Here is a 15092-nt window from a genome sequence, read left to right as displayed (position 1 = left end):
TAAGGCCAGCAGGAAAATGTCTCCAAACTCAAGGAAAGACTGATCTCTCTTTTAAAGGGTTCACTTGATTTGGTATACCCACTGGATAACTGCTTTTTGAATAAGTCAAAGTAAAACCAACCAGGAACCTGAATTACATCTGCAAAATCTGCTCACTTTTGCCACATCTTAAAATTTTGCTTACCTAGCCCAGTTAATTGTTTTAGATGGTCTCTGAAATGTTCTTCGAATCTTCCTTGCCGTTAGTGTCTGGTTTGCTGATATAAAAATTCTAGAGAGCCTAAGAACTTCAAAAATGAAATGGTTCTCAAAGTTTAAGATCCATAGAAGTATCCAGAATGGAACTTGAAATATCAGAATATCAGAAAAAAAATAATAAAGCCCCAGAAAAGACTGAAAAAACAATGACAACGACAGCTTTATTTCTTACTATTTGTTAGAGCAAAGGGTGTTCTATAATCTACATAAAGTGAGGTTAAAGACATTTAATATATCCTGTCAAATTAATTCATGCCCCTTTAAAACATAAACGTGTAGTTAAGACATTAAAAACACATTTATTCTTTTGTTCCTTATAATATTGAATGAAAAAATTACATAGAAGATGGGTTTCTATCTCACACTGAGTATTTTAAGACCAAGAAAAATGATTTTATAGGATACTCAGATTGTCAAGCACATAATTCAAACCATCACCATGATTTCTATTTTGATGATGACAGTAACTTCATGGCATGCAGTGCTTTTCATTATGTAACAATGTTTATGAAGAACCATAGCTATTTCAATTTCCAGGAAAAGGGAATATTTTCTATCCTAATTCTTTGCTTCCAGCACACTGTGTGTGACATACATCACCAATTTGCATAGAATAGTCATTTGTCAATCATCTCTTGACTTATTTTTTTAAAAGTCTCATGTGGAAAACTACACAAAACAGGCTGGCAAATCAGTTGGATCTTCTCTAGGAAGTATTAGCCTGAAAAGTTGAATTAACTTCACTTTCTTGGTCTGCCATCTTGTCTCCATCCCTTCTCCTCTATGGGAGAAACACATGGTGTATGCCAGCTTATCCAGATGAAATTCAATCATTTAGCAGTTAGTTAAGCTCTGATGGCATCTGACCACAGTGAATTTCATCCTCGTTCATTGCTGGTAAACGACTGTAAAGATCTTTCCAGAAATTTGAGTGGGTAGATCACAAGAAAAACCCATTAATTTTCGGCTCAGGTCATGATTTCAGGGTTGTGAGATTAAGCCCCACGTTGGGCTCTTTGCTCAGTGGGGAGTCTGCTAGAGATTCTCTCTCTCTCTTCCTCTGCCCCTCCACCCACTCATGCTCTCTCTCTCTCAAATAAATAAATAAATAAATATTTAAAAAAGGAAAAAAGAAAAACCCATGGCTAAAGGGATTTTGAGTACTGATTACCTATAGGACTTTGGTGATTGCTTAAAAAAAATAAGAAAACAATGGGATGGAAAAGGAAAGAAATGAGAAAATGATGACTATTTTAATTACTTGAAAAAAATCATACCGAATTAATCATATCCAGCCATCATTCTCTCAAGAACTAGCTCACTAGGAATAACGTTTACAGTCTTACATAGGACCATATCCTTGGAGAAAACTTTCAGTTTTTTTCTCCAATCCACAGTCACTTGTATATTATATAAATCTTTATATACAGTAATAGTCAGGAACCCAAGCAATCTATCATATTTGATCAAGACAAGCATAAATCACTTATTCATGATTTACCATTCCTAACTTGATTCATTGATTCATCTCCAGACAAGACAAGGTCAGTACAAAAAAAATGATTAAGCTTCTTGCCCTTAAGAGAGAACAGCTTAACCAACAAATTCATCTTCACATCTGACCTCATGAATTTTGACACTGGGAATACTGTAAAAATAGAAATAATCCTTATAAATGGTCCCTCAAATGGAAATGTTGGTGTAAGAGAGAAAATAGGAGAAAGATTAACAATGAACATACCATGGGTGTGTCACAGCCATCCCGGTTGTCAACATGAGACAATCTGAATCAGCTAACATGGAATCACCTATTTTTATCACTATTTATTTTCAATAATTTTTCTGCTTTAATTAACGGTTTTTCTTTTCAGTTTTATTTCTCCCCAATTTCCTACCCTGGGGCATCCTAAGTTTTCACATATACCTTCATCGCACGTATGTAATGGTGTTTGGGCATGGATTTGGCAAGATGAGGTGGAGGGGAATAGTAGCATCTTTTAAATGTCCCCATATGATGCTGCAACAACCTATAATCAGGTAGGCTGCAATGTAAAGGCTTCTAATCCTGACTTCCAGGGTCAGAGAACTCTTTGACTGTCTTTAATTTTTCCTTGGGTTCTCCACCCACCTTCTGCACATATTTTAAACACAAAAATATAAACAAAAAACTTGTACATAGTCTTGGCTCAAGCTGCTACTAAAAAAAAAAAAAAAAAGACTAGGTGGCTTAAGCAATAGATATTTATTTCTCATAGTCCAAGGCTAGGGTAGGGCTAGGATGTCCAAGATCCAAATGCCCGCAGATTTGATTCCTGGTGAGAGCTCTCCTCCTGGCTTCTAGGTCATTGCCCTCTTGCTGAGTCCTTAATGGCAGGGGAAAAAGGGAGCTCTGGTCTTTCTCTTCTTATAGACACTAATCCTATCATGGGGCACACCCTCATCTAAACCTAATTACCTCCCGAAGACCTCACTTCCAAATACCATCACATTGGAGATTAGAGCTTCAACATACAGATTTTAGGGACACAATTCAATATGTAGCATATACCCAGGTCATATGGTGTATGTGTTGTTTAAATGTAGAAAATAAATCTGATAATTATACTCTGTTAAAAAGTGCCTAGATGGCTGAATTGATTTTTTCATGGAGTTCTGGGTTATTTTCAAATTTCTTAGCATAAAATTACAAGAATTTGGGGTCCTCCAATGGACCCCAAACATCTCCATACTCCTTCTTCCATGCACAAGTTAGTGTAGAAACTTGATCCTGCTGCCTCTACTCCTAGATGCTCTCTGAAGTTCTGTTTCCTAGGTGCTGCAGCTGCTGCTGCCAAATCCCAGCCCAGCTCTGGGTATTGGCAGTCTGCAAGCTAACTCTGATGGGGTGTGACAGCTCACGCTCTGTGGGTTTATCCTTAATCAGACTAGACCCTGAGGATGTATGGATTCCCTGTAGAAAGTACAGATTGAGTGTCACTCAAGTTAAAAATGAGAATGAAGACTGAGTACTTAGCATAGAGTCTGCTACAGACTAAGCATTTAATAAATATTAGCAATTACTATTATTTCTGTTGTTGGATAGACTGAATGTATTTTTCTTCCTTTGATCCCAACCCAAGGAAATCTGTTTTATATAGATTTTTAACATAATTCTCAGAAATATAAAAAAAATCCTAATTCTTTAAATGAGTTTGGTTATTTAAATTGGTTTTGATTAATCATAAAATTATGGGAGTGTAGGTATTTTCCACAGAATGCCAAAACTCAAGGTGTTTAATTCATAACATGCAGATTGCAGAGGTCCCATACTTGTTTTGATGATCCAATAGGCATAATAGTGTTTTAAAACATTTATGAATACTAAATATTAATGCTTGTATTAATTAACTATTAGACTGTAACAAATCGCTCCAAAACTTAGTAGCTTGAAACAATTGCCATTTGTTATCTCTCATGAATCTATGACTTGGCTATGCAGTCTGGTTCAGGCTGAACTTGGCTGATCTAGGCTGGGCTCACTTGTATATTTGTTGTTAGCTGGAGGGGTGATAGTCTCCAGCTGTTCTAGTGTTGCCTCAGCTAGATGGCTTGTCTCAAGGACAAGGTGACAAAGTTTGTTCAAATGGGTACAAGGGAGGAAAAATACATGCAATGTCTTTTGCACCTGGGTTTGGTCAAGACCAATGGTCAAAATGACTAATGACTTAATTAAAATAATAATACAATGCCATTTTTGCCATATATCATGGATCAAAATGAATTATAAGTTCAGCCTAGTAAGGGGTAAGAAATAAACTTCACCTTTTGATGAAAGTTGCTGAAAAGTAATTTTTCAAAGGATACAGGGAGACTGTTATTTGGATAATCAATGCAACAATCTGCTACATTAGTCATTGTGGCAAAATATCTCATTTTTGGAGTTTTCTGAAATTAAAAAAAAGTTAGATTCAGAGATATGATCAAAATCATGTTCTTCACTCCATTATCAACCAATTGGTTATAATAAAGCCACATAGCTATCAGATAATCATTTGTTCATTTTATTTATTTTTTTAAGATTTTATTTTTAAGTAACTTCTACATCCAATGTGGGGCTCGCATTCACAACCCTGAGATCAAGAGTCACCCTCCACCAACTGAGCCAGTCAGGTACCCTTCATTTGTTCATTTTAGAATAATGCTAGCATTAACCTCATATGGTTGTTAAGACTATTATATAAGATATCACATCAGTAAGCACCTAGCAGTGTGCCCAGCAAAAGGGAAATATATACATATTTTGATCTAAGTAAAAATAATGGACTGTTATTTCTATTTGCCTTCTTTGTATTATTTATTAACTAGAGTCCCCATTTTTTTCCTGTGGTTTCCTCCATGTATCATCATTACACTGGTTTTTCATGATGTTAAAATTATTTGGTAATCTTTAGCAACTTTTGTCTTCTTGAAATGTGTTTTCCAACTGATCCTTTTGTCTTGACTGATGGGTAAGTATCTTTGTTGTTATTGTTTGGGTTTTTTGTTATTGTTGTTACTGTTTTTATCAATGGGCTTTGTATTTGTAAGAAAGAAAAGCTATCAATGGCTAATTTAAGTTGAACAAAATGTTTTCAAGGAATATTGAAATACAGAGTAAACAGAAGTGTTGGAGAACCAAAGTCAGAAAATGAGGGCAGAAATGCCCAGCAAAATCATCTCAGAAAGTCTCCAATAACTCCAGCCAAACTCACAGGTTTCTTGACTACACAATGGGTGCTCATGAACAATTCTGAACTCTCTTCTGAGCTTGATGTCAAACACTCAAGATTCAAAAATCATATACTAGAACATCTGAACTTATGCTAGGACTTGGTCATATAACTTCATCACAGCTACCAGCAAACTGAACATGAGACCATCTGCCTGTTTTCCATTGTGGAAAGCAGGGCTTTGCCATTAAACTTTTTTTGGGTTCCAATCAAATAAAAGTAAGTTTGGATGCTGGGCAGATTAAAATAAATGCCTATGGGGGTGCCTGGCTGGCTCAATTGGTAGAGCATGTGACTCTTGATCCCAGGGTTGTGAGTTGGAGTTCCACACTGGGTGCAAAGATTACTTAAAAAGAAAATCTTTAAAAAATAAAAAAAATAAAATAAATGCCCATGTAATCTACACCATTAGTTGCTCAATATCTACAATACTTTTCTTCACACAGTATATTTCAAAAAATAATTCTATACTCTAGCATAAGGCAACACTAAAGCTTATATACACTTGCATTGGTCCCAAAGAGAAACACTCAATAGTTTGTCTCTGATTAATATACATTTCTTCCCTACACCTATTGTGATTCCCACCTCAATATTCTGAAACTTGTGTCTGTGTGTGTGTGTGTGTGTGTGTGTGTGTGTGTGTGTGTTGGAGTGGGGGAGGGAACCTGTAAAGTTTATCAACAACAACCTCTTATACTGGTAAAGACAAAGAAAAGTAAAATTATCTATATAGAATATGTAATATGCATTTTTAGTAAGAAAGAAAATATGGTTAGATGCTATAGTTTCCTTTTACAGAATTGATTATAAATCATAATTAGTATTTATAATTTTCTTTCTACATTATTTATGTTATATTCACATTTTCCCAGCCAAAACCTAACCTTCTTTTTGTCTGTTTGCCAAAAAGCATGTGAAACTCAAAATAGTATTTAACAACTAATGTTATGAACCCTGTGAAAGTATTTCTCTTTTGAGTACTTTGTGTGTTATCTATTGCTACATTAAAAAAGTTGCTGTTGAATTTAGGCACTTAAAACAATAATATTCATTATCTCATATCTTACAGCAACTCAGGTAAAGCTTACCTGGGTGTCCCATAAGGCTGCAGTCAAGGTATTGGCTGGGTTGGAGTCTTATATGAAGTCTCTAGTGAAGGAAGATCCACTTTTAAGCTGATTCATGTGGTTATTGGCAGAATTCAGTTATGTATAGGCTGCTGGACTGAGGGCCTCAATTCCTTACCATGTGGTGTTCTCTATAGAGCATCTTACAACATGGCATCCACCTTCCATCAGAAGCAAGGAAAGGAGCAATAAAGGTAAGCAAAATTGAAGCCAGAATATTTTTTTTAAAGATTTTATTTATGTATTTGATAGAGAGATAGAGAGCCAGAGAGTACAAGTGGGAGGAATGGCAGAGGGAGAGGGAGAAAGCAGGCTCCTTGCTGAGCAGGGAGCCCTATGTGGGACTCAATCCCAGGACCCTGGGGTCACGACCTAAGCCAAAGGTAGACATTTAACGGACTGAGCCACCCAGGTGCCCCAAGCCAGAATCTTTTTTAACCTAAGCTAGAAAATGGCATCCCACCACATTTGATGTATTCTATTCATTACAAGCAAGGCATTAGGTCTAGCACACACTCACGGGGGAGGGATCAAAAGAGGACACTAAATACCAGGAGGTATGGATCATTGGGAACCATCTTCATAGCTGAATTCTACCAGTACTTAGACCAGCAGAACCCAGTCTTGGATACAGAAAGCGAAATTTCCTCAAGTAGGTCATTAGTTACAATTATGACAGACGACACTCGTATTTGTTTCCATCCTCTGGTTCCTAGACACAGTTTTTTGACTTTGGAGAAACAACATGTATTATTTCCTGGTTAAAAATATAGCTTTATTCATCATGACAACAATTCAAACGAGTGTCTCAAAGCTGGTGAAAGAATGGCAAGAAGCTATTCTATCATTCTGTAAGTCCAATTATTTCTAGGAAATACGATATAAGAGAAGACCATGGCTTCCATGAGCTCAAAACAATACCTTATTTATTTCATGATTAAAATTAATTCCTTTGAAGAAATATTTTGTGATATCCTGGATGATGGATAAAGACATTCAATTAGTCCACATATTGTAGGGATGGCAGAAGCCTGATGGGCAGGAAAAGTAAATCTAAACCCAGTGTCTATATCAGTAAAGAAAAACTGTTTTGCTGCCCCAAGACTCTGGTAGATTTAAATGATCACATCAATATCACTGGGCTGGTCTCCATGGGAGAGGCGCTGCCCTAGAGAATCGGACTTGATTCCTGCTGCTGTCAAACGGAGCACTCGCTGTTGGTGGTGACAATGCCATTTAGGAACCTGTTACCCCTGGCATCTCTGGCCATTTATTCATGAGCCTGTTGAGCGAGCATAAGCGCTAAGGTAAAGACTTGGGAAGAAACAGTATTGACTTCCACAACATATGTATCATCTCACTCTAATTACGAACAAGCTTTCCTGAAGTTTAGGCATTTTTAAAAACAGCATATTGACATGGCTCCCAGATATTCTTACACTCTGGGCCTGTTCTAAAAGTTAAATCCATATATCTGTATGCAAACTTTTTTGTAAAACCCATCAAAATCACTCCAAGTGCCTTGACTTTGGATGAACCATCAGCCGATTACTTGCGAATTGTTAAGGATCTTTAAATGAGGCCTCACCTCCTTCTAGGAAAAGTGGATGAAATATGCATATGCTGTTTGAAGAAACATCACTGTGAGGATCACCTTATCCTTTCTCTTTCAGAATCACACAAAAGTGTTGTGGCACTATTCCTGGGAAGATCTATACTCATGTAGTTAAGAAAAAAAGAAAAGAAAAATGAACATAATTTACAGATGGCCCTACAGGATATACCAATACAAGTTTGTTATAGATCACCACACATTCAAAGCTGGAACCTCAAATGTGAAAATATTGCAATACCACCAAATGTTTCTGCTTAACTGAAAAAAGATAAGCAGTTGTAGTCATGCTTTTTGAGTTCCTATCTCCCTGCCCCCACCCCCCGATGGCCTCCCAGACCCAGCATGGCCACTGCTGCAAAGAAGCCCAGCCCAGTGGGGGTCCAGCCCGGGACGCTGTGCGCAAGGGGTGACAGCAGGAGCTGATAACCCTCACGATGTCTGGTGACTCAGGAATTTCTGCCTTTCCCAAATCAAACTTTTTAGAAGGGTAGGGACCATCCATGGAGCAGATTGCACAATATAGGAAGACCTGAGGTACAAGCTGTCTCTGGAGTTCCTCAGTGGCTACCCTTACAACACGCCCACAGCAAAGTTCCTTGCACCCTGCTACCACCCCAATGTGGACACCCAGGGTAACATCTGCCTGGACATCCTGCAGGACAAGTGACTCCCTGGTAGGACATCAGGACCATCCTGCTGTCCCTCCAGAGCCTGCTAGGAGAACCCAACATTCATAGCCCTTTGAACACACAGGCTGCTGAGCTCTGAAAAAACCCCCACATATTTGAGGTAACTTCAATACATCTACTCAAAGCAGGTCAAAGTCAAGAACCCTGACTCTCTAGCCTCTCTCTTTGTATTGTGTTTAATTTATCCTTAGATGGTCTGTACTTTCCTTCATTTCTCACAGGTCTCTGTATCTTAAGCTGGGGTGTCATTTTTGTTTCTTTTTTATTTTTTTACTTTTTCTTAAAGATTTTATTTATTTATTTGACAGAGAGAGAGCACGAGCAAGCACACGAGCACACGCAGGGGGGCAGGTGGCAGATGGAGGCAGAGGGAGAAACAGGCTTCCTCCTGAGCAAGGAGCCCAGTGTGGGGCTGGATCCCGGGACCCTGGGATCGTCCTTGTATCATGACCTGAGCCGAAGGCAGACGCTTAATGGACTGAGCCACCCAGGCGCCCCTGTTTCTCTTTTTTAAAATTAAGTGTCTGGTTGAGCCCTTGTGATGAATATATTAAATACATTTTTTTAATAAAGTAAAAACATTTAAATAAATAATGAAGGGATACAAAATGCATATTCTGTTTTGAGGGGATAGCCTGATTGTCTCTGCATTCCTTCCATCACTTCACTATTTTGGCAGATCCCTGTGTTTTCATAAAATTTAACCTCCATCACTTAGTAATTGATGTATGTCTTTTCCTAAATATCATAAAAACTTGTTAGATTGTTCTGTCAGATTGGAAATGTACATTGGCGTATTTATCTTTCCTTATATGAATCGTGGTAAAATAAAAGCATGTTGGGGTGCCTGGGTGGCTCAGTCGTTAAGCGTCTGCCTTCAGCTCAGGTCATGATCCCGGGGTCCTGGGATCGAGCCCCACATCGGGCTCCCTGCTCGGCGGGAAGCCTGCTTCTCCCTCCCCTGCTCCCCCTGCTTGTGTTCCTGCTCTCACTGTCTCGCTGTGTCTCTCTCTGTCAAATAAATAAATAAAATCTTAAAAAAAAAAAATAAAAAAAAAAATAAAAGCATGTTACTCAGGAAAAAAAAATTAACTTCTACCATATGCCAGGTCATACCCAGTCATTCAGGATAGTTCCATGACTTGTTTAATTATTCCTATCAGAATGATGGCATTAATTCTAAGAACCACTATATTCTACTGTGAAATTATCAGACGGTTACCTTTTTTCCCCAGAGCTGAGGATGTGAAACACACTGAGGCAAGATGGTGAAGGTATAGCAAAGCTCTTTCTAGGCAAAGGCATAATGCTTCTGGTACTTTTTATTTAATAAAATAGGGAAAAACTAATTTCAAATCAAAAGCTGTGTAACATTTATCCAGAGTTGTATTCATTGGGAAACAAACTCTGGAATAGCAGCTATAATCAGATTAATTTCTGATTAAGTAACTAACGTCTAGTGTTATTTTTCATGACACACTTAAATTTTGTACTCAGTTCAAATTCTGAGTAGAGCAGAACTGTGATAGGAACCACTATTTTGTATCTTAAAGTCACTAATGATAATGTTAAAAATTTCTTGTGATTTACCATTCTTTTTGTAGAAAAGGGGACTCTATTTGACATTTTCTACCAAATACTCCCTCTTCATCTTTTCTACCAAAATAAACCTTTTTATTATCATACTGCTCAGAGAGCCAAAGTGGGGATCTCTTAAATTCCCTAGGGGTATCTTCTAAACATGTTTATTTTGCCTCTCTACTCTAGAGAAATATTAAAGAAATGTTCACAGTTCAGCTGAGCCCAAATTCCAATAATTGCTTAATCTTTATGAGTCCATACTCTGCTATGAGATCACAGTGGAATTCTATATCCCTAGGAAAATTCTGTTAGTTCACAGCTAGTGATCAGTATTTTTCAAAAGGTTTGGATATTTCCTATTTCCAAATACAGAGCTCCCCTAGTGAAGGATTACTGATCTCTAAGGAAGGATAAGAGGAATGTTCACCAAGCGTATATTTGATATGATTTCAGAATGTTTCCCAAAGGATCTAGCTTCCTCATAGTGTAAGAGACTTTGGGTTTGACAACTCCTCCAAGTTTTGGGATGAATGCCCAAAAATGGTCTAAAATTGTGATTCAAGTCAGGCTTCTCTCATTATAATAATAATAATTATTATTATTTCTAGTATGGTAAATAATTATTATTTTTAGTATAGTAAATAATTATTTTAGTAACATAATATTGCTGTAGTATTATAACTGCTATAGTATTTATAATACTAATAAAGTGAAGGACACTTTATTCCTAAAGAACACAGTTCATAACTGAATAGAAAATGCATCCGTAAAGTCATAGTCTGCCGAATTTCATCCTTAAAGTCATGGTCTATAAGAAACCAACACGATCTTGTTTAGCTTCAGGACCAAATTTAGGCAAGATAACTATTTCCAGATTCTTTGAGCATCCATTGCCTGTCCTCTACTTAATAATATACCTGTCATAACATCTCTGGTTAACCTACACAAAGAGTCAATGCACGGGGTGACTCTGGAATGGTACAAATATCAACTCGAGGGCTAGAGAACTGGTTTTCAGAAGAGGTGGAGACAAAAGGGGACAAGCACAGTTGAGATTATGTCTTAGGCATGTCTCTTCCGGGCACCACCTGCCTCCAGCAGCACTACCACTGGACATTCCCTGAGTTCCTGAACTGCTCCATCGCAGTCAGTTCAAGAACTGTACCACTGTACTCGGCTTCCTAATGTAGATACTTGAAGTCATCTGATTCTCCTTGCAGGGGGTATTACTTCCAGACGATAAGGCATTTCCATGAGGAGGAGCCCAAAATTACAAGTATCCACTACAGTAACTGGGTAATGGAAGAACGATTGTGTACTAGATGTTTTCATTCTTTTATTATCATTTTGTCTAATTGATGACAAATGCTCTGATTGTAAGTGAAAATTCCAGTCAAATTAGTCCAACTGTGACTGTCATGAATCAAACAACTGTGTAGGAACTCTCACCCTACCAACTTTCTAGCTTCTTCCCCATGGAGAAATGGCTATTTAGGTAATAGTACCAGATATCAGTCATGTGTACTGCAAGCATGTGAAGTCATATATGTACCTTCTCCTCCCTGTCTCATTTCTTCAGGGGTTCACCGTTCGTTGGGTGTGCTCATCCATACTTCAAGGATTACCTAAGGTGATATGACCTCAAAATCTGATTTAAGGATTAAGAGAGAGGTCCCACCCACTTAGGCCTCCTACTAATCCTATACCCTATCGGGAAGTATCAAATACTTTGCTTCTCAGTAAAATGGTAACTTTGCCCTGTTTTTTTTGTGGTTTTTTTTTCCTGTTTTTTTGGGGGAACTCTATGGTGATGAGGAGTGATTGTCCAAACATAATTACATATTCATGGACCCTCTGACTAAATAAATATTATCTAAATGTCACACACACTACTGGAAAACTTCCTTACTAAATTAACCAATGACTTTCATCTAGAATTCTGGCATAATGCACAGAGCTTCAGACTACTTCGATGCATTACTCTTTTGATCCCTTTACTGTCCATTACTGCCTGAAAGGGCTCACTCAGTACGTTTTTTTAAACAAAATGGTATTTTGAGATACTTGAGGTAATTATAGACTCACATAGAGTTATAAGCAATAAAACAGAGTAAAACTCAGTTTCCCCCAATAGCAGCATTTTAAAACTCTAGATCAATATCACAACCAATATACTGACATTGAAATGTCAAGATGAAGAATTTTCTGTCACCACAAGGATCTCTCATGTTGCCGTTTGTAGCTTCCCTCTCAGTCTTAAACTGTCAACCAAAAATTTATTTTTCATTTCTATAATTTTGCCATTTCAAGAGTGTTATATAAATTGAATCAGACAGTATTTAACCTACAGGTGTTAATTCTTTTTTTTTTTTTTTACTTAGTGTATTTATGTGGAGATTTGTCCAAGTTGTTACGTATACCAATAGTTTATTGCTTTTTTAATCCTGAGCAGTAATTCGTGGTATGAATGTACTACAGTGTGTTTAACCATTCAAAGCACAGCTTTGTTTTTCTAATTTGGGGCTGATAAATGAAGCTACTATAAACATTCATGTACAGATTTTCATGTGAACATAAGTTTTCATCTCTGGAGTAAATGTACAGAAGTGAAATTGCTGGGTAGGATGGTCATTGAATGTTTAATTTATTATGAAACTGCTAAATTGTTTTCCAAAGTGGCAGTAACATTTTATGTACCTACCAGAAAGGTATAAATAATCTAGTTTCTCTGTATCCTTGCTTTGGGTTTATTTTGCCTTTGTCTAGGTTTTTGAGGTGTATGCTTTTATCATTCATTTTAGACCTTTTTTTTTTTTCTAATGTACATATGCTATAAATTTCCCTCTAGCACTGCTTTAACTGAATTCCACACTTATGTGTTCTATTTTATTTCCACTCAGTTCAGTTCATTCACTTAGTTTCAAAGTACTTAGAAATCTTCCTGTTATCCTCTTATTACTGATTTCTGGTTTGATTCCAGGAAGGTAGGAGACACAGACTATATGATTTCACTTCTTTTAAATTTGTTGAGGTTTGTTTTATGGCCCAAGATATGGACTATCTTGGTATAAGGTTTTTGTGTGTGTTTTTTTTTTTAAGATTTCATGTTTTTAATTTATTTGAAAGAGAGAGAGAGAGACAGCCCGAGCATGAGTAAGAGTAAGGGGAGGGGTAGAGGAGGAGGGAGAGGAACAAGCGGACTCCGCCGCGTAGTACAAGCCCAGCTCTGGGCTCCATCCCAGGACCCTGAGGTTGCAACCTGAGCCTAAACCAAGAGTCAGACACTTAACCAACTTCACCACCCAGGTGCTCTTATCCTGGTTTAAGTTTTAAGGGCACTTGAGAGGAATATGTATTCTGCTGCTGGATGGAGCATTCTAAAAATATCAATTAGATCCTATTGATTGTGTTGTTGAGTTCATCTAAATCCTTATGGTTTTTGTTTGTTTTTTCATTACTTGGCTTGCTTTATTTTTTGTTTTTTTGTTTTTCTGTCTAGTTGTTCTACCATTGTTGAGAGCAGAGCATCGAAACCCCCAATTAAAATTGTGGATTTGTCTATTTCTCCTTTTAGGTGTATTGTTTTTGCTTCACATGATTTGCAGCTGTGTTGTTTAGTGAAACATATCTAGGATTGCTACATCTTTTTGGTGAATTAACCCTTTTATTATTTCATAATGTAGCTTTCTGTCTCATAACTTGCCCCAATGTCTACTTTATCTGATAGTAATATAACTACTCTTTATTTTTTTGATTAATGTTTGCATAGTATATCTTTTTTCATCCTTTTAATTTCAACCTGTCTCTATCATTATACTTGAAGTGAGTGTCTAGTAGGTAACCTAGAGTTGGGTTATGCTTTTTAATCTACTTTGTCAATCCCTGTCTTTTATTTGGTGTATACAGACTATTTATATTTAATGTAGTTATTAATGTGTTACAGGTTAAGTCCAAGTCGATCATTTTTTTTTTTTTTTATGTTCTGTTTGTACTCTGTTTTTCATTTTTCTGCTTTCTTCTTTCTACTTTCCCAGGGGCTTATCTGAAAATTTTTATAATTTAATATAAATTTATTGACAATAAATCCACAGTGTTTTTGAATGCATCTTTTAGTATAGTTTTTTTTAGTGTTGCTCTATTTAATACATTATATATACAAAACTGTCACACCCTACTGGTGTTGCCAGTTCAAGGAAAGTATAAAAAACCTTACCTAATTTTATATCTTTTTATTCTCCATTTATAACACAATTATTTTAAATTCATTTAGAACCATTTTAGACTGTGTTATAATTTTGCTTTGTCAATCAAACATAATTTAGGAACTCAAGATAAATAGGGAAATTTATTGTATTTATTCATATGTTTATTACTCACATTGTTCTTTCTACCTTCTGATTTCTAAGATTCCTTCTTTTATTCTTTTTTTTTTTTTTTTAAAGATTTAATTTATTTATTTGACAGAGAGAGACACAGTGAGAGAGGGAACACAAGCAGGGGGAGTGGGAGAAGGAGAAGCAGGCCTCCCACCGAGCAGGGAGCCCGATGTGGGGCTCGATCCCAGGACCCTGCGATCATGACCTGAGCCGAAGGCAGACGCTTAACGACTGAGCCACCCAGGCGCCCCTCCTTCTTTTATTCTTATGTTTTAAGTTTAATAAGCTCTCTTTAGCCCTTCTTTTAGAGTTGGTCTAATGACAATTATCTTAGTTTTCCTTCGACTGAAACCACCTTAATTTTCTCTTTATTCTTGTGATATATTTTCATTGAATATAGGATTCTGGGCTTAAAGTTATTTTCTTTCAGCCCTTGAAAAATGTTTGTCTTTTCTTTTTGATTTGCATGGTTTCTGATAAGAAAATGATTGTCATTCAAATTGTTTTCTGCCCACAAATAAGGTATCATTTCTCTCTTGCTGCTTTAAAATTTTTCTTTCTTTCCTTCCTTCCTTTCTTTCTTGTCTTCCTTCCTTCCTCCCCTCTTTTCTTTCCCTCTTTCTTTCTTTTCTTTCTTTGTTTCTTTGTTTCTTTGTTTGTTTCTTTCTTTCTTTTCTTTCTTTCTTTCTTTCTTT

General features: G+C 36.7%; 1 pseudogene; it reads left to right on the top strand.

Moving 5' to 3' along the window:
• The first annotated feature begins 8074 nt into the window (after positions 1–8074).
• On the top strand, positions 8075–8631 carry LOC116633711 (annotated as a pseudogene).
• Positions 8632–15092: the final 6461 nt, after the last annotated feature.

This window comes from Phoca vitulina, unplaced genomic scaffold (assembly GCF_004348235.1).
Source record: "Phoca vitulina isolate PV1807 unplaced genomic scaffold, GSC_HSeal_1.0 scaffold8, whole genome shotgun sequence".
Classification (NCBI taxonomy): domain Eukaryota; kingdom Metazoa; phylum Chordata; class Mammalia; order Carnivora; family Phocidae; genus Phoca; species Phoca vitulina.
This window is presented reverse-complemented; position numbering and strand designations above follow the sequence as displayed.